Source organism: Jaculus jaculus, chromosome 12 (assembly GCF_020740685.1).
Source record: "Jaculus jaculus isolate mJacJac1 chromosome 12, mJacJac1.mat.Y.cur, whole genome shotgun sequence".
Taxonomy (NCBI): Eukaryota; Metazoa; Chordata; class Mammalia; order Rodentia; family Dipodidae; genus Jaculus; species Jaculus jaculus.
In genome coordinates, this window is record NC_059113.1 from 15,171,880 (window position 1) to 15,190,248 (window position 18,369).

The 18,369-nt window shown below is 41.6% G+C and overlaps 1 non-coding gene across 1 annotated transcript; it reads left to right on the forward strand.

Moving 5' to 3' along the window:
* The first annotated feature begins 15,885 nt into the window (after nt 1-15,885).
* LOC123453824 lies at nt 15,886-15,992 on the forward strand. The gene has a single exon (XR_006633002.1). It is a non-coding gene; the product is annotated as a U6 spliceosomal RNA (small nuclear RNA).
* Nucleotides 15,993-18,369: the final 2,377 nt, after the last annotated feature.

Genomic DNA, 18,369 nt, shown 5'->3' on the forward strand with positions numbered 1-18,369 from the left:
CATTGTGGGGAGGGTTCTGTCTCTGGATGTTACCTCCCGCCCTGTGGCTCCTACATTCTTTCCATCCCCGCTTCCTAGAACTTCCCTGAACCTTGGTGAATGTGTTTTAATCCTGCGTGAGTGTTGAGCTCTTGGCAGTTTCTGGGTTACCGCCTTGGTGCATTCTGAGTGTCCTCAGTGTCTGTCTGCGTCACCCTGACACAGGTTGCCAGTCTCCTCGTCGAAGCAGCACCTTTGCTCATCTCACTGGTTCCTCTGTAGTTTCATCTGTATTTCTTTTAAAGCTCTGCAATTGTGTCTCATGAGAAGGGGAAGATCACCAAACCAAAATGCAACTAAACAGCAGCACTTGGTAAATGTTTTATTTTCCTTAATATGAACAAGAGCCCTCAGTTCTGACCTCCTTTTGGAGACAGTGAGTCACAGGAAGTCATGTTCTCCACTTCTCCTGCAGAGGAAATGGAATGGTTTGAATTGAAAATAAGCTCATAAGCTCAAATATTTGAATACTTAACCCCCCAAAAGTGGTGGAACCTAATGGAGGCGAAGCCTTGCTGGCAGAAGTGTGTCCCTGGGGGCAAACCTGGAATTATCACAGTCTTCCCTACTTGCTGTTCTCTCCCTCCCTGTCAATGTGATTATATATATAGTTTTTTTTCCTGCTCCTGCCACACTTTCCCCATTATGATAGACCCTACCCTCTCTAATTCTAAGCAGAATTAAACCCTTTTCCTTCCATATGCCTCTTCTAGTCAGGCATTTCATCCCAGAAATGAGAAAGTAACAGATACAACAAGGGTCAGGGAAGTGACCCTGGACTCCTTGCCACCTTTGTGACTTTGGCTCTGGAGTCAGGAGGGAGATTTCTCTGAGTCATCAAGCCCTATAAACAGTGCTAGAGTCAGGTTACTGCTCACCCCGCCCAGCTCCAGATGTCTATTGCACAATCTATTCCATTCACAAGCTCTGCTGATACAGCTCTCACCTGGGCCCTCTGGGATGTGTGGATATGATCCCGTCACCACCTCACAGGCAGGTCACTTAGAGGCCATGCAGCAAAGGGTGGGAGAAAGAAGGAGAAATGAAATTTTCCTATCCCTGAGCTCTGTGATCCTATATACAATTGCATTGATGCTCCCCATTAGGAATACGTTTTGGGCTCATTCATTACCCAGTCTTAGAATTAAAATTATATAACTTAAAGGCCATGTAAGCCAATTAATCTAGACACAGAGCTTTCCAAGCACTTAGATAGCACCTCTTCATTTGAACCTCACATAGATGGACTGCTCTCGAACGAGCTGATAATACAAGATGCTTTGGAACTTTGGGGTCCTCTTTCAAGAATGATGAATCCTAAAGAACTCTCGTGTGGCTAGAGGAAGACAGGATCCATAATGCCTGTGATACCACTGAGAAGGGCCACACTTCAGTCCCAAATCACTGAAGGCCAGCTATTCTCCCTTCCCTCAGACACCTGTGCCTGTCTCCTCAATGAACTTATTAATGATTTTCTTTTCATTGTGGTCATTGATATTCAGGTCATTAACTCACTCAACTGAAGTCCCAGCAGGTAAAACATACTTTCAATTCACCTTAGAATCCCTAAAAGGACTATGACAGTCACGTGTCTCAGTAGACGTGTATATGATGGATGGTATATACACATAAGGATTTGAAACCACAAAGGTGACCCCATCTGTGTGTGGGGAATCTCTGTGACCACATCATTCCATTCCCTCAACAAGCTTATCCTTAAGTGAAGGGACTGTCTTGAGCCTCAGCTTGTGCATGGTCAGCAGGTCTTCCACTGGGATGCAACACCAGCCTCTAGTTGATCTTCTAGTGCAGATCAGCAGGGTAACTCCAGCCCAAAGGTGGGGAAGGTTCTTTTTGCTTGTTTTATTTCATCTTCTTGCTGGTTTGTAATTTCCGTCTGTTCACGTGCGGCCTAACAGGCATCACTTTGAGACATTGTCCCTTGAAGACTAGAGCTCAGAGGTTTCCACCTCCTCTGGCAATGCACAAAGGCTGGAAAACCAGATCCCTGAGGACAATGACAAACCGCACACTGAGATCTGCTGTCGTCAAGCCAGGCGCTTTAATACGGGATTTCCCAGAGCACGGAAACGTCCCTGCCCAACAGTGACCCTCACCCTCATTTCCTATCAGCGACTCCTTCTGCAAAGCAAACACAGAACAATGTAAAAGGACCGGTTTAATCCTGAGCTGCTTCATTGGAAGGTTTTGCTTTGTTCCATAAGCTGCCTAAACTCCCAATGCTGAACTCTCATGGAAATCTGGTAAACAAAGGGCAGCTAACCACTCGCCTTTGTTTAATCAAGAAGGGAGTTCTGGCCATCCTCATTCCGGGATGTTTTCAAGACTCTGTTTCTGTTTATTTGAGCCATGACTTTTATACGAACTGAACACATAACTGGGCAATGAGGAAAGATGCAACCCCAAAGCCAAACCCCTGACTCAAGTCAAATTTACTATTTGCTCATCACGTCCTGTGCCTTCAGTGGTATCTATCTCCCTGTGACATTTAACCCTCTAAGTTCAAGATGACACACATTAGCATATCCAACTCAAGGATGGAAACACTGAGGGTCAATATCATATAATGTAATGCAAATTCTTTTTAAGAGCAACTAAAAATCATATCCATTTAGGGCTATGAAGACAGCTCAGTGGGTAAAGTGTTTCCCTTCCAAACATGAGGACCTGAATTCAATTCTCAGTTTCCCAATGTCAATCATGGTAGCAGATGCCTGTAAACTTAGTGCTAGAAAAGTGGAGGCAGTCCAATTCTTGGAGTTTTCTACCCAGGCAATCTAGCCTCATCTGTGACCTCCATGCCAAGGAAAGCCTGACTCAAAAGGAAACATACAGTATTACTGAGAAATGACACCCGAAGTGTTCTTCTGACATGCACATACATGCACACATATCCACACACATAGGAACATGCATACATAGGCAAGGGCACCATGCAGATCTATGCATAAACAAAAGATGTGCAGATGTGCATCCCAGATATGTCGAAGAAGACACTTGAGACTGTATTTGTATGATAAAGTTTTGAATATTAGTAAGTTTGTGCTTTAAATCTTCCATTCCTTCTTTCAATATCTGCTGTGATCGTGTGTTATTTTTACAACCGTAATCAATATGCATCTTACAGAGAAGGAAGATCTACTCAGAGGCTAATGAGTGCATTGCCGGCCAGCTTCATTTTCTCTATAAAGCTCTCCCCTCTGTTCCACAGGCTGCTGGACCTGAAGCAGGCTGCGCAGACTCAGGCTCAAGGAAAGACCCCACAGACATGGCCTGTCCTAACTGCTCCATGCTGGTCTTAGGGACACGTGCAAGGGAGAAGATGTGGAAAAAAAAATACATCAAAAGGGATACAGGAGAAAGCAATGAGAAAGGAAGCCACATGTATGGAGATAGAAACCGTAGGAGGATCTGGACCAGGGAACACCCAGAAGGTTTGCCTCTATTCCCTTCTGAGATGGTATGACTGTGTCCTTCAAAGTCTTTGTGTTGAAAATTTACTCCCCAACTTCCCACATTGATGGAATTGAGATGTTGGGCCTTTGGGGGATAATTAGGGTAAGCTGAGGTGAAGAGGTAGAGATTCATGATGGTTTTTATAAACAGTGGAAGGGAGACCAGAGTTGAAATGTTTCCACCTTCCTGCTGCATAATTATGTAGCAAGAAAACCCTCACCAGATGCCAATACTTTGGTACTGAACACACGAACCTCCAGAGTGTGGGAATAAATGTCTTTTCTTTTTAAATCACAGTCAATGTAATTCTGTTACAGTGCTAGTAAACAGACTAAGAGATCTTCTTCAAGATTCCATGCTTTAAAAAAAATATTTATTCATTTATTTTGAGAGAGAGAAAGGCAGATAGAGAGAATGGGCATGTCAGGGCTTCTAGCCACTATAAATGAACTTCAGATGCATGTACCACCTTGTACAACTGGCTTACATGGGTACTGTGGAATTGAGCCTAGGTCCTTAGGCTTCACAGGCAAATGCCTTAACCGCTAAGCCATCTCTCCATTCCCAAGATTCCATGCTTTTAATCCCAGCACTTGTGAGGCAGAGGTAGAGGATTGTTGTGAGTTCGAGACCACTTAGAAACTACAGAATGAATTCCAGGTCAGCCTGGGCTAAAGTGAGACACCACCTTGAACAAAAATCAAACAAGAATCCTTGTTTGTCATGGCTAGATTCAGCAGAATACAATGGTCACTAACATCAAAATCCCAAATCCAGTGAGTAATCTTCACGTGTAGGCAGGCACCAAACTCCGCAGTGTACAATGAAATGAGAGCAAGCTGGAAAGCATTCCAGAGGCAATTATATCACTGCAGCGATGGGGGACTGAACTTTACCTTGCAGTACATATCTCTCCTTTCCCACAAGGCATGTGTTTACATTGCCTGACTCTTGTCAGCCTTCTGAAATAGGGCATTTGTCAAGTTAAGAAACAAAACCTTTAAGAGACTATGTGTCATTCTGACTTAATTTAGATGCCTCACCTGTCTGAAAAGAATCCAAGATGTCTCAAAATCAGACATTGATCTAATGTGGATTGTCAAATAGTGTGATGGGTAATCTCTGGTTGTCAATATGACAGGATTTAGAATCATTACAGAAATAAAACTCAGAGACGTCTGTGAAGGGTCCTCTAGAGTGGGTTAACTGACTGGGAGGGCTCCTGCTAACAATGAGTGACACCGTTCCATGGGCTGGGATCCTAAGTGGAGGGAGCAGCAGCCTTTGTCTCTCTCTGCCTCCTGACTGCCGACCCTGTGTGTCCAGCGACTTCACACTCCTGCCACAGCACCTTCCCTGCATGATGTACAGTAACCTGGAACCAACCCTTCCTTTCTGAAGTTGTTCCTGTTCACTGTTTTGGTCACAGCAATAAGAACGTAACTAATACAAATCAATATTTTATAATTACAGGCACAAGAGAGAAAGGGAAGTAGGTAATCAAACCATGCAAACTGCTACAGTTGGTAAGAAGTGCAAACATCGCCCTATGCTTCTCTAGAGGGAGGGCAGAAAGAACACCATGAACGAACAGGTATTCTCACTACTGGAGGCAAGTGGGGAAGGGGAGGAAAGCCACATTCCCAGGGAGGCAAAGGTCTTTTTTAACTTGCTCGTAAAACATAACTGAATTTTTTTTTATAAGAGGCATTGAAAATTGGCAATGACCTTGGCAACAAATTTCATGACAAATTTTACTACAAATATACCAAAATGAATTTCATGTGGTGTTTTGTTTGTAAGCTGCAAAATTTAAGCTATAATTTTTTTAAGAGCTGGGTTTTTTTTTTAATTTCTTTAGATGGGCTACATGTACCATTAAAGTTGTCCAAAATCTCATTGAAGATTTGGAGAGATAAGTCAGCCCGTCGAGTACTTGCTTCCCACTGAATCTGATCCTCAGAGCTGAGGTAAAAATGCTGGATGTGGTTGGCATGCACCTGCATTCCTAGAGCTAGGATGAAGGAGAGACATGAATCCTTGATGCTCACTAAGCAGTCAGTCTAGCCGAATTGGTTAGCTCCAGGACAATGAGAGATCCTATTTCCAAAAGAGGTGGGCACTGTACCCAAGAAGCAAAGTTTGAGGTGTCTTCTGGCTGGTACGGTAGACACACACATGCACATACACACATGAATGCACATCTATGCACACATGTCACACTATTGTGTGACTCAGCCCTCTAAGAAAAACACTTACTCTTCATTACAAGCAGGTGTAACTGCATGCGCAAGACTCTCAAAGTTGAGCCCATTGACCTTCTCCCACAGGAGCGGGCAAGAAAGGTTGTCACTCTCATCTGGGTCCAATGTGACCCCTGTGCCTTGCAACCTCATGGGAACATAAATTATATAGAGGACAGATGATCAGGGGAACGGGCGCTCCATCCATAGAGCTACGAGAAGATCATCACCCATGCTCGGACGGGACATTCCAATGATACAACTGGTTGATGTCTCTATGGGCCTGTAAGTAACCACTTGGTCCATGCTCTGTAAGGAGGCCCAATACACACATTGGTTTGCCTGGGTGAGCCTTGGTATAATTGGCCTTTAATCTGTCAGTGGTGCCCTACCTGAGTGAGCAAGTGCTTAATTCGTTCTTCCCAGAAAATAATTCATGTAATGTCGGTGGCCATTGGGCTGGCCTTGAATCCATAGCATTGAGCTGCTTGGCAACAAGATTTTTGCTCATGTAAGTAAGCAAGATTGTGTACATTCAGTGTTACTGGCAAGAGCTGAGCATTCCTGGAACCTTTATGCTTGTATTGCTGGGAACAGAGGGTTTGTTTCTCTTTGAACCTTGGAATAATCTTTTGTACTAAGAAGTGGTCGAGGTGCATAACTCTGTAACAGAAAGAAGTTGTTTTGATAGAAACTTGTGTGAAGGTCATGGAATTTTTGTACACGGGCAAACTGTTCGCAAGAAGATACTAAAAAGCATTGCTGAGAAGTAAATGGTGCTTCAGTCCTGGACTGGAGTCCTTGCTTTCGTTCTTTCTTCTGTCTTTCTTTAATCCTCACTCCCCACCAGGCCCTTTCAGCCGGCAGGCTCCAGCAATGTAACACATACAAAACACAGAGACAGTGACACACATACAAACGTGTACACAGTGTATAGTCACACATATACACTTGCACACACAAAAAATACCCCTCTATGAAGTATTTATTACCATGTTTTGTCAAATCAAAACCAATGGCAGTTTAAATGGTTCAAAAGCTCTCCCAACGTCACATAGACAAAAGTTGACAGAGCAGAGACTTAAATCCAGGTTTCCCATCATTCAACTCTGAAAACAAAGCACCAAAATATAATTACGTTAAGGCAACTTGGAAAAATTTTCAAAATACAGTCTTCTAGCGGTCGGACATAAGCCAGCAATCGAATTAGATCTCAAGCAAATGGACAATATGTGTGCGTAAATGATTCTTAAGTCCTCTGAGTTGGACTTGTGATCTGTGCAGCTCATTGTTCCAGTTGCACAGTCACAAAGGCTTCTGGTTGGCCACACCATAGAAACTCTGCTTGACTTGAAAGACCTGGGCTGTGGTCCGGCCAAATTAGAGCTCCAGACTTCAGCTAAGTCTTAGATCATTTTCTGTAATCATAGCTTCCTCTTCTCGGCCATATCTACAGTCTTAAAGTCAAAGGATGAGCTCCATGTGTGTATTCTATAACTATCCCTTGAAGTCAGGGTATATTGATACTTTGATCTGAGGTAGAATAGCCCTCCTAAGTCAAATTTGTCTCAGGAGACTGAATGGCAGGAGTATGGGAGAATGAAGATGGGATAAAGAAACAAGCCCCCCTAGACACCTTGCTACACTGAAGGGAAGATAAGCATATTGTCTTCAGGATAAACATGACAAGTCAAGACTCACAGGGAGATAAATTTCCACTGCCCCAGTGTTCTCTATTCTATTTTCCACACAGTGGTTTACATCCCTTAAACCCTGGCATCCAGTCCCCTGCTGCATCCCAGGGGCACCAAGGCTTAATGGACTCAGCTGTGTCTCATTGAAATAGCTCCCAGAATAAAAGGTTGGATGGAAAATACCAGATTCCTTCCACTGTGGATAATTTATAGCTTCTGAAATATGAAGAATGTTAGAATATGAGCAACTGAATCACAATTATTTATCCCATGAACAAACACACACACAACACCAGCATGTGCCGCAACACAGCACATAGGGATGAAAAACAAACCATTGGAGTCGGATGGACTTTGGTTTAGATAGCCTTCCTCCTAGTGACTTTGAAGTTCGTAGTGATTTTAAAGCTCATAAGCCTTTTTAGCCTCCCAGTTTCTCATCTGTATGATGGGTATAAGAGTACCCACATTGCTAGTTACTCTGAGGATTTGCTGAATTCAAATGTTTGCAATTAAAATAATTGGTGATTTGGCGGGAGTTGAAATTTTGTGGAAGAGGGGGGCAGAAAGAATGTCAGAGCCACATGTTGGATCGTGATACACAGAGACATTTCCTCCTACCCATAACTATGGGCTAACTCCACAACACACGACCCATACACCTCAACAAGGAGAGGCCAGGGGGAGGGGTAGGACAGGGAGGAGGCTCACAATGGTAGCAACTTGACTGTATTCACTGAGTACAAAGCAAATTAATAAAAATAAAATATTTAATTTTTAAAGAAAAAATAAAATAAGTGGTGAGATTCTTCCAGTAAGACGGCAGAGCAGAACCTTCCCCATGTGACCCAGCCAAGGAGAAGAGACAGTGGAGGGGAGAACAGATACAATTGCTAAGGAGAGCAAGAGGAAGGAAACTCATGAAGGCAGTGAAAGAAGAGCTGAGGGGGGCAAGGAATAGATGAGCAGCAACACAAGAACAAACAAACCTTCCTTGAGGGACAGGGGAGTGAAAGGCCCACCCTAAAGGTGACCCAGGCAGCCTAGCGAAGAGACTGGCATGGCAGTCCTACCTGCAGGCCACTCACAGAGAGCTTCGATGAGACAATGATTCCTGCAGTGACCACTTCAGCTGTGTGTGTGTGTGTGTGTGTGTGTGTGTGTGTGTTGGAGCAGGGCGTTCCTACTGTGCCACTACTGAGATGCTGAGGGGCATCCTGAGCTTCTGAGCTGCCCCAGGACCTGAAATTGGAAACTAACACAAGCCAGGGAGCCCACATGTAACCTGCCACAGGTCCAGGCGAAGGTAGCTCCACAGTCCTTAGAAGGTAGTTGTGGAGGGCAGGAGGGTCCCACACAATGACACGTGCTGAAAGGAGCAGACTGATCATGCAGGGCTCTGCAGAGCCCCGCGTGCATAGCCCTGAGGCCAGCAGGAAACCTCTGCAAAGCCTACGGGAAGCTCTGAGGCATCCTCCCTCCTGTGACTAAGGCTGCGGGCATGTTGAGAGTTCCAAAGACAGGTCCTCCGCCTGGACAGAGCCGGGGGCCAGGGTTTGCTTCCCACCCTCTTAAGGCACTTTAAGAACATTAGTCACTCCAGGGGATTCCATCTGAGCACACAGGAAAGTGAGCGGCCTGCAAGCGGCAATGCTAAGAGTGAACAGCAGAGGCCCCTCCTTCGCCCCTTATGTGGTATTTTTACTTCACCATATTTTTAAATCATGTTTTGGGGCTGATGACATCTTAGTCAATAGAATTCTTTCCTCTCAAACATATATGACTTGAGTGTGACACCCAGTAACCTGGTAGAGCTTGTGGACCAGGTAGTCTCACCTAACTGATCAGCTAAGAGACCCCATCTCAGAAAAAGTAAATGGATGTTATATCTGAGAAAAAAACACCTATGGTTGTCCTCTGGTCTCCACATGCACACATACATGCACACACATACCTGCACATACAAGAAGATGTACACACATGCATGTACATGAATAAAATGTTTATTTTCTTTTCCTTCATAAATTGATCTAATTTTATTTAGGCTTTTATTCATCACCAGGCATTATTTATTTTCCTTTTCCCTTTGGTTATTCTTTTATCTTTTTATCCTTTTTCTCTATTATACTTTCAGTAGTATTTTTACTTTATCTTATTTTTTTCTCTATACACATATTGTTATTTTACATTGGTCTAATTTCCTTTTTGAACGCTCTCATAAACAAACTTTTGGGTATAAATATGGACCAATCACATTGATACACTTGTATGAAAATATCACAAAAAAAGCCCGTTCTTAAAAGCAAGCAGCACGTTCTTGACATATTATGCCTATACAATAAATGTTAAGTATAATTATTGTAATGCATGAGAAATTGAATCAAACCTGCAAAGTAATAAGAGCATTATGACTTAACTTTCAAGGAATGATTTTAAATAAAAACCCAATGATGAAATAGCTCTTAATGGGCTTTTACCATATAACAAAGCAACCCCAAGCTTAATGGAATAAAATAATTATTTGAGCAAAAAATAATGTTTGCATATTGTTAACTTAAAGTTTCTGTATGCTGTGTAGTTCTGATCTGGCCACACAATATTTCAGCTGGCCTTGTTCACTTGGCACACAATGAGTTAGAATTCCCTGAGGTTACCTAATTTATCGCTGATCACTTCCAGTATGCATCTCTGTTTTCTATCAGATGATTTCAACTTATGGAGGAGCTCCCTATGCTCTTCCCTAATGTCTGCTCCACAGCACAGCACTTTACACACTGTACTGAGGCACTCCCCTCTCTGGTGTTCCTAACAGAGCCCTTCCTCACTTCCCTCCCCCCAAAAAATGGAATTTAAAAAGTCAACTGACATTAACAAAAACTGGCAGGTCAGGGGCTGGAGAGATAGCTTAGCAGGTAAGGTACTTGCCTGCAAAGCCAAAGGACACAAGTTCAACTCCCCAGGACCCACTATACCAGATGCACAAGGTGGAGCATGCATCGGGAGTTCATTTACAGAGAGTGGTTGGAGGCCCTGATGCACCCATTCTCTCTATATATCTGCCTTTCTCTCTCCTTCTCTCTCTCAAATAAATAAATATATTTTTAAATGGTAGACAAAAATTTTAAACCTGGCAAATAGTGTCAAAATCAACACTTTCTAAACTCTGGAAACTGCCCCAAAGCTTGAAGCAATCCAGAGTCAATCAGAAAGCACCAGCTAAATCCTGATAGAACTGAGAGTTTTGTGACTTTTTGTTGACCTTAATCCCATCTCTCACTCTAGCTCGGAGGTGACATTAAGAGCCACACTGCTGGTACCTGTAAGAGATAGAGCAGAATAAAATACATTTGAAAAGAATAATTTGTGACCTTTGGTGCCTCCATAGGAGACCAGATCAGGGGGATTATCTTTGCTTGGGTAATTCAGAACTAACCTAGTCTAAAATCACTACCTAAGATCTGTTCATTTAAAAAAAAAAATGCAGGGAACACTTTAGTGCATTCTGCCTCAGGAAACTGACATTGTGTAGTGGGGGGGGGATTAAAATAGTGTGTGTGTGTGTGTGTGTGTGTGTGTGTGTGTGTGTGTAATCCAAAGAAATCAATAGAAAGTCCAATAGAGCCTATATAGTTTACCTGTTGGACAAAGACTTTCAAATCACCTCTTTTAAATGCATTCAAAAAACTAAAGGAAATTATATCTTAAGAAAGCTTAGGAAAGAATAGGAAGCTGGAGAGATTGCTCAGTGGTTAAAGGTGCTGATTTGCAAAACCCACCAGTCCAGGTTCAATCCCTCAATACCATGAGAGGGACAATGTAGCGCTTGTATCTGGAGTTTGTTTGCAGTGACATATCCATACTATCTCTCTCATAAATAAAAACATTTTTTTTAAAAATTGGAATTTCATCAAATGAAGAATACCAGTAAAGATATACAAATGATAAAATGAACTCAAAGAGAAACTGTGGCGTTTAATAGTACAATTTATGTAAAATTTCAGTAGCATCAATAGCACACTTGGAAAGGAAGAGGAAAGATTCATGAAGCTGAGGATATGCCAATTTAGATTATGCATTCTGAGGAGTAGAAAGGAAACTAATGAAGAAATAAGAAATAGACCTGTAGGATACCACACAGTAAACCACCTGCACATACTAGGACACCCAAAAGAAAGGAGAAACAGAAAAAAAGCCAAAGAATATTTAAGGATATTTAAAGTCCGTGACTAATGCTCACATACTTCCAAAACTTAAATGAACATTAGGGCAAACATCTAAGAAACTCAGAGAATCACACTGATGTATCATAACAATGTGTCAAAGAAAATTTTCCAACAGCAGAAGTGGGTAACCATTTGCAAATGGCAAAGGCAAGCCACTATGAAAAACAGAAAGCCGTGCAATGACATATTTAAAGAGCTGAATGGAATGGTAAAAAAAAAAAAAAGTCAACCAACAATTCCATATTGAACACAACTGTCTGACAAAAATGAAGGGGAAGGGCTGGAGAGAAGGCTCCGTGGTTAAGTGCACTTCCTGCACCAGCATGGGGCCTGGCAGGGCATGCACTGGCCAGAGTTAGCATCTCCAGATCCCACGTAAACAGCCAGATGTGGCCTCACATGCCTGTAACCCCAGTCCTGCATGGGAGCAAAGACCAGAGAAGCATAGGAGCCTTGCAATCTGAAAACTCTGGAATCAGCAAAGAGACTCCAGCTCAAAACAGAAACTGAGTAGAAGAGCGATGGAGCAAGACACCCAATGTTCTATTCTGTCCATAACAAGCAAATATCTCCCTACCATAGGTGAGCATATGGGGCACTTGCCAGGCCACACACACCACACCACACCATGCACACACAAAGGAGGGGAGAATTAAGACATTAATCACTGAACAAATACAAGTATAGCCCATTATTAGCAACCCTGGAATATAAGAAATGCCATAGGGAGTATCACAGAGTGACATTTTTTAATGTATAATACATAGTAAAGAACACCATTAAATTATCCACATATGTAAATTTTAGAACTACTAATGTATTTTTTCCACTCATTTTTCATGTCTGATTTAAAAGAACTGTATAAGACAATTATAAATCTATGGTAGATGACTAGTAGTGTATAAAATGTATAATTTATGACAATTTCCCTTCAGGAAAATGCCCAGGATTGGTATTGCTGCATGCTCTCTCCTTCATATGTAGATCTTAGTTTAGAACTTCTAGATATTTGTAGCTATAAATTTCAGTTCCTGTATAGGACAAGAAGCTAGAACTGGGTCACAGAGGGAGATTTTTGTAGGGGTAGTAGAACACGTGGGCCATGAATGTAGAAGAAGGAAATACTGACTGGAAAGGGTTTAAGCAGTGATGGGGTGGGTATGAGGGAGAAAAGGTGATGGTTGGAGGCATGACTCAAACCAAAACGTGTTTGAATAAGCCAGATAGAAACATACCACACGGCGAGCCAATTAAAACACGATCATTTAAGTGTTTGAACAAAAGTACCCTACATGAGTGTATAAAGCTATTCACAGAAGCCATAGGTTATTAAAGGTAAAATGCAATCCCAGGATGAGGTACCTGCCAATGAGTTGCTGCTCAGGAACTAGAGAGACCCCCTAAAAACAACATAGTTTATTATTTCTCTTCCCTACTGCCAAAGACGCCACGTGTTTTGGTTGTAGGACATTAAGCTGAAACTGAGCTATTAACTTCTTCCCTGCCAGCCAGCTGCCTTCAAGCCAGAAGGTGCTATGCAAGTTGCTAGAGGAGAAAAACCAACAACAGGCCTACCTAGCTGTGGACTCTGTTTCCCATATTGACTCCCCAGATTAGGTATGCCCAAGGGTTAAATAGCAGCATAAATGTTATTGGAATAACCAATTACCTTCTGGTTGGACTTGGGGCTCACTTCACACAGGGAATTCCTGCCTACTACTGTAAAGCTGGCCAAAAACCTATGGCTAGGGACGTGGGCTTTCCGGGGAGGGGTGTCCTAGTACTGTGATTATACTGAGCAGACAACATGGTAAACTGCCTTCTAAATATCTATGTTTCCATATATTAGAGCAGCTTGAAGCTGCAATCACAGAAAATTCTTACTGCAATGGGCAGTGGTTAATGCAGAGATGCATAGCTGCCAGTCAGAAAGCAACCTGGCGGTTCCATAACATGTGTGCTGCTATTTCATCAGTGAGTGTCACAGGAATGACTCAGCATTCTTTCTAAGCATTTTGTTTTAGTACCAGGGAGACTGTTTCTTAGGTAAGTTTAGAATAAAACTGGAGATGACTGAAATGGCTGACACGACCAACCACCTTTATCGTATCATAAAAGTCCTGAGTCATGTTACTAAACCTTATAATCAGTAGATTTAAATAACCTCTCAACATTTAAAGCAACTAGGTACAATTCACTAGGCACTGAAGCTTGCATGAAATCCTTGCTACATTTTGATTTATTAAAATCTCCAAGACATTCAGCAATCAATAAAAGTAGAATCAATTATCTTTTTTATCTCCTTGCATGTTCAGGAAATGAGTCAGCAAGCACAGCATTGAGAATCTGTTCTTCATTTTTATGAGTTAAGGATACAGCAGTAAAATATCTGAGAGTGGTTGAGATTTACAATGCCAAGTTCCCTTTGAAATGTAGTCTCAATAGTGTGTATAACATCTTGAGAGGGAGTAGAGTTAGGGTGACTGGACCCATGGAAGTAAAATAGGCAGGAAAGTTTGCATTTACAAAATATCAAAGAGGATCTGATTTCTTTTCTCTTGCCTAGTTCTCTAGACCTGTTTCTCCACAAACATCCAGGACCCCTTCTGGGAGGGAGGTCTTTCAAAGGATTTAAACATTGTGGATGGTCAAGTTCAGCCCCTCGAAGTAGGTGTCAGGGTTAGCCTCTTCCTGAGACAGCCCCTAGTCCTAACCAACCAGCTGTCCTTCTGGTTCACCTGAGCCGGATGACAGCTCACCACTATAAGCTTATAAATATCTTTGCAAGGGAAGGGCAGGCTCTCTGACCACTTGGGCACCTCAGGTGTGGCTGAGTTTCCCCCTAAGCCCTTACTCTCCACATGGGCTCCTTCACCCCTTCCAGCTCCCCACATGACAGGAGCTCCTTGAACTTCCTTTTCTTTTCAGTTTTTCTAAGCCCTCCACATGGGATCGCTAGCCATGTGGGTGTCTTTCCTTGGCTCTGTTTATCGTTTTTGATCATATAATGAGATAATCATATTTGACCAAATACAATTATTACCTCTCCAGTTATGACTAGCTGTGAGGCAGGGATAGTGTGCAGCCTACTTGGCTTGAGCAAAACACACACACGTCTTCACTAACAATGCATCCAGCAACCTAAGATCACACCGTCCCTTCACATACACACCTTCATCAAACTGCATATGCACCATACTCTAAAGAGTAGAGTGAATTGCTTCTCCTTGACAACGTTAAAACTAGGCTCCAGTTTCATTCATACATGTCCCAAACAATCCAGAAATGTGAGGGAAGGGGCCAGCCTGAACTAGTTTGGGTAGATGCATGTGTAAGAAAGCAAATTGTGTTCTCTGGGTTAATCTTTTATCGGAAACCTCAGTTTACCAACTATGCCTTTACATGTTTGGGCAGATATATGATTAGAACCAGATGCATCCTGGGAAAGGACATGCATAGTAGAGACTTGAATAACTCAAGCCTGTCTTTCAAAACAGAACTATCCAAGCTCTGCTTCTTCTGTTTCCCACAAAGGGAAGGTCCAAACAATTGCTGGGGGTCTTGAATATTCTGACTCAGGAACTGGCTGCTCCCTTGGGGTGTGTCCCTCTTCTCCCTTTGTACTTCTGCTTTGCTTTCTAATAAAGCTTCTCGCTGCCTTGCTATCTTTGTGCACTTTTTCAATTCTTTGATTAAGACACCAAGAACTTGGAAACTCCAAGTCTATATGCATAGTCCCAGCAACTGCCAGATTAGGGCCTTTGTTGGGCATTGCAAATTGATCAACTTTAAGCAACTACAATTCAGGTTAATTCTCTACTCTATCAATTAACACAAATGCATGAAATCAATTCTGAATTACATATACTCAGATTGCAATGAAACATAATTGTGTTATATTTTGGTGAGTGTAGAAATCAAAACAATTATTATGACCAAGAAGTAAAAGATTGTATAAAGATTCATTGTCTACAGCAAGTAAGGAGCACACAGGTGTTATCTCCAAAGAAATGCACTCTCTGCAAACAAAAGAACTATAGAGATTTTATCTGGAGAGGCCATACATTTTCATACAGAAAAGCACCTTGGGAATGGGCACATTCCTGAACATGCTTAGTTTAAGATAATAGTTCAAGGAAGAAATGACAGACATATTTTGAGCTTGCTTAATTCAAGGTCATGGAGTATATGATCAAAATGTTGGGAGGGGTGCTCGCTTCGGCAGCTCATATACTAACATTGGAACGATACAAAGAAGATTAGCATGGCCCCTGCGCAAGGATGATACGCAAATTCGTGAAGCATTCCATATTTTTTGTCTCTGTCGCTCTCAAATAAATAAATAAAATATTAAAAAAATGTTGGGAGGGTAGATGAGATAACTTTGGGGCATGTTCAGTTTGTCTCATAAATATGCAAATAAGAACACTGTGAATATGCTGAGCTTACACCATAAAGTTTTCAAAAGACACTTTGAAGGTATGTCAATGTAGGAGTGTGTCCCTAGCGACAAACCTTTCTCTAAATACACTTCAGATTATATCATACTAGTCATAAAATGCAAAAAAGATGATTAAAGAAAATACGAAAAATGATATATGTCTTACAATTCTAATTTTTTTGTTTTGCATTTTTGAAGTAGAGTCTCACTGTAGATCTAGGCTGACCTGGAACTATATAGTGTCGGGGTGGCCTCGAACTCACAGCAATCCTCCTACCTACAGCCTCCCAAGTGCTGTAAAAATATTTTTAATTTATTTGAGAGAGAGAGGCAGACAAAGAGAGAGTATGTATGGGCAAACCAGGGCCTTCTGCCACTGCAAATGAATGCCAGAAGCATGTGCCACTTTGTGCATCTGGCTTTATGTGGGTACTTGGAACTCAACCCTGAGCTATCAGGCTTTGCAACCAAATGCCTTTAACTACTAGGCAATCTTTCTAGCCCACAGATTTTTTTCAAAGGTTTATTTTATTTTTATTTATTTATTTAAGAGAGAGATGTGTACAGAAATAGGCAGGGAGAGAGAGAGAGAGAGAGAGAGAAAGAGAAAGAAAAAATGGGTGCCCCATGGAGGGTCTCCAGCCACTGCAAATGAACTTCAGATTCATGAGCCCCCTGGTGCATCTGGCTTATGTGAGTCCTGAGGAGTTGAACCTGGGTCCTTTGGCTTTGTACTCAAACGCCTTAACCACCAAGCCATCTCTCCAGCCCCAGCCCATAGATTTTTACAAATTACTTTTTGTGGGCTGGAGAGATGGCTTAGAGGTTAAGGCACTCGCCTATTAAACCTGAGGACCCAGGTTCAATTCCCCAGTACACAAATAAGGTGGATGCACAATGTGGCACATGTACCTGGAGTTCATTTGCAGTAGCTAGAGGCCCTGTGGTATTCATTCTCCCTCTCTCTCTCTCTCTCTCTCTCTTTCTCTCTCTCTCTGTCACCTGTCTCTCAAATAAATATTTTCTAATATTTCTTTTTGCTACTTTTTTCCAGCTAGTTGGATAAGCAAACATTGATGGGTAGAACTAAGGTAGCTAAGTAATATAAATATATACATATATATGTATACACACACATATATATATATTTGCACACATAGTGAGTTTATATTGACACTCCTCATCATAAACAACAAAATTAATTAATTTTAGTCTTACTCCTTTCCGGAGCTCTAACTTACTTTTACAACAGTAAAAAATTGAATTCACATTACACTCAGTATATTTACAACATTTCCAAATCAGTAAATGTAACTTTTTTTAAATGTAACTTTAAAATTAACTCTCAAAAATAAAAACAAACAAAAGAGAGAAACTAGAACTCCAAATTTGCTTATATCATTTCTCCCCTTTAAGTTAAGGGCACTAAATCAAAGTATCATGTTCAAAAGCTAATAATTAGGCCTCCTCTGCATTCTTTTGTAAGAGTCACATTCAATTTATTGCACCTGTGTTTTGTGGTTCTTTTGATTGTGTGCAACACTGTGATGGCTATAATCAAAACTATCCAAAAGATATCTTTGAACATGTTTAATCTCACACAATCTCTTTGACCACATTTCATTTATACCTACACATGGCCAAATTTATTATTTTCTAGTTTCTGCTTCCTAAGGCTAATTTTATGTAAATAAATATGTTTATATTTTCCCATTTTTATTCACCCAGTTAGTGTGTAATAGAAACTCTTCTGTATATCGCTTACTGGAAATCAGCCCATATCAGTTCAAAAATATCTTCTCACTCTGTAAGAGCTTCAGTGTAGTCATGTGGGTGTTCTAATATAGTAAATTAGCAACAAAAATACTGCAACCAATATCACAAATGCATTTTTATATCATTGTGTCATGCGGATTTCTCCCTTCAAGGACGCCAGGAGATGATCTATGCCATTGCCTTTACAGCTTCTAGAACTTTCCTGTATCCTTGGGTCATACCTGGCCCTTATCTCTCATCTTCAAAGTCAGAAGTCAGTCTTTCCCAACTTATACCCTCATATTTCTAAGTGTAGCCTGGATGTTTTCACTCTCAGTGACTCACCTGATTATATGAGGTTTACCCAAGTAATCCAAAATTATCTGCAGCTCATGTTCATGGCATCTGCAAAATCTTTGTCCTAATGTCTGGTAAAGCAGTCATAGACTTGGAACTTAGGATGTGGGCAGCTCTGTGGGCTGTTTTGTTTTTAATTT